Here is a 2,395-nt window from a genome sequence, read left to right as displayed (position 1 = left end):
TGTTGACCAGGATGGTCTCGATCTCTTGACCTAGTGATCCACCCACCTCGGCCTCCCAAAGTGCTGGGATTACAGGCTTGAGCCACCGCGCCCGGCCCTTTTTTTTTTTTTTTTAAAGACGGGGTTTCACCATGGTGGTCAGGCTGGTCTTGAATTCCCAACCTCAGGTGATCCGCCTGCCTTGGCCTCCAAAGTGCTTGGATTACAGGCGTGAGCCACCACGCCCGGCCTTATTTTTGTATTTTTAATAGAGATGGGGTTTCACCATGTTTGCCAGGCTGGTCTTGAACTCCTGACCTCAAGTGATCCACCCACCTTGGTCTCCCAAATTGCTGGGATTATAAGCATGAGCCACTGCACCCGGCCCTGCCTTATTTTTATAATTAGAAAAAAACATTAAAAAGAATTAGCCACCCTTTCCAGTGTTAAAATATTTTATTTTTGAAAAGGAGTCTTGCTCTGTTGCCCAGGCTGGAGTACAGTGGCGTGATCTCGTCTCACCGCAACTTTCGCCTCCCAGGTTCAAGCAATTCTCCTGTCTCAGCCTCCTGAGCAGCTGGGATTATAGGCACACACCACCACGCCCACTAATTTTTTGTATTTTTAGTAGAGACAGGGTTTCACCATATTGGCCAGGCTGGTCTCGAACTCCTGACCTTGTGATCCACCCTCCTGGGCCTCCCAAAGTGCTGGAATTACAGGTGTGATCCACTATACCCAACCAAGATTGTATTTTTAAAAATAGCATGTCTTTGCATAGAAGTATTTTAAGTAACTGAGATTCAAACTACATTAAAAAGGGATTTAATTTGTTATTTACAAGATTAATGATTGTGCATCAGGGTGAAAGATCTTTCTGTTTTTCTTCTGGAGATGGATTTAGACCAACCAGAAGAAAGAAAAGCTTAACTTCCCAACTCATCAGGGCAATGTGTCTAAATGGAGCCGAGATATCCTCATGTTATTGAAGGTGGGAGGAATAGGGCATTCTTAGAAAGAAATGCAACTTGTTAAGTTTGTGTTCAGTGTTGCCATACCTGGAGACGTTCTTAGGGTCCTCTGCCTTTCTTTTTGCTGTTGTTGTTGTTGTTGTGACAGGGTCTCGCTCTGTTGCCCAGGCTGGAGTTCAGTGGCACAACCTCAGGTCACTGCAGCCTGGTCAAGTGACCTCCTGGAATCAAGTGATCCTCCTGCCTTGGCCTTTCTTGTAACTGGGACCACAACCGTGTGCTGCCATGCCCAGCTAATTTTTTGGATTTTTATAGAGACAGAGTTGAACTTTGTGGCCCAGGTGCTCCCAAACTTCTGGGCTCAAGCAATCCTCCCACCTTGGTCTGCCAAAGTGCTGGGATTATAGGCATGGGCCATCACGTCTGGCCCTCTGATCTTCTTTACTCAGTAACACAGGTGGCACCTCGGGAGCCAAAGATCTTAACCATAGGGACACTGCTCCCAGGGACCATGCTGTGAGCCCTGATGCTGATCTCTAGTATTTGCTTCCCATTCAACCATGAAATTTTGATTTTGGATTGATTTTTTCTAGTTGTGCTCTTTGGGTGGGAACTGGGTAGGTAATACACATATTCCAAGGCAGGGTGCAGTGGCTTACACCTGTAATCCCAGCACTTTGGAAGGCCAAGGTGGGCGGATCACCTGAGGTCAGGAGTTGGAGACCAGCCTGAACAATATGGAGAAACCCCGTCTGTACTGAAAAAAAAAAATACAAAATTAGGCTAGTGTGGTGGTACATGCCTGTAATCCCAGCTACTCAGAACGCTGAGGCAGGAGAATCGCTTGAACCCAGGAGGTGGAGGTTGTGGTGAGCCGAGGTAATGATTGTGCCATTGTAGTCCAGAGCTTGGGCAATAAGAATGAAACTCCGTCTAAAAAAACAAAACAAAACAAAACAAAAAAACCCCACATATTCCAGGCAGATATAGATAATTATAAAAGTTAACATTTATTGAGTACTTCAGTACTAAGCAGTATATTTACATTATTTCATTATTATGGTTACGCCTGTTTCATTTAATTAATTAGTTTGTTTATTTATTTATTTATTTATTTATTTTTGTAGAGATGGGGTTTCACCACATAGCCCAGGCTGGTATCAAGCTCCTGACCTCAAGTGATTCACTCACCTCGGCCTCCCGAAGTGCTAGAATTACAGGTGTGAGCCACCGAGCCTGGCCTATTTATTTATTTATTTATTTGAGACGGAGTCTCAGTCTGTCACCCAGGCTGGACTGCAGTGGCTCGATCGTGGTTCACTGCAACCTCTGCCTCCCTGGTTTAAGCAGTTCTCTGCCTCAACCTCCTGAGTAGCTGGTATTACAGGTGCATGTCACCATACCTGGTTATTTTTTTTGTATTTTTTTAGTGGAAACAGGGTTTT

Source organism: Cebus imitator, unplaced genomic scaffold (assembly GCF_001604975.1).
Source record: "Cebus imitator isolate Cc_AM_T3 unplaced genomic scaffold, Cebus_imitator-1.0 Scaffold439, whole genome shotgun sequence".
NCBI lineage: Eukaryota > Metazoa > Chordata > Mammalia > Primates > Cebidae > Cebus > Cebus imitator.
This window is presented reverse-complemented; position numbering follows the sequence as displayed.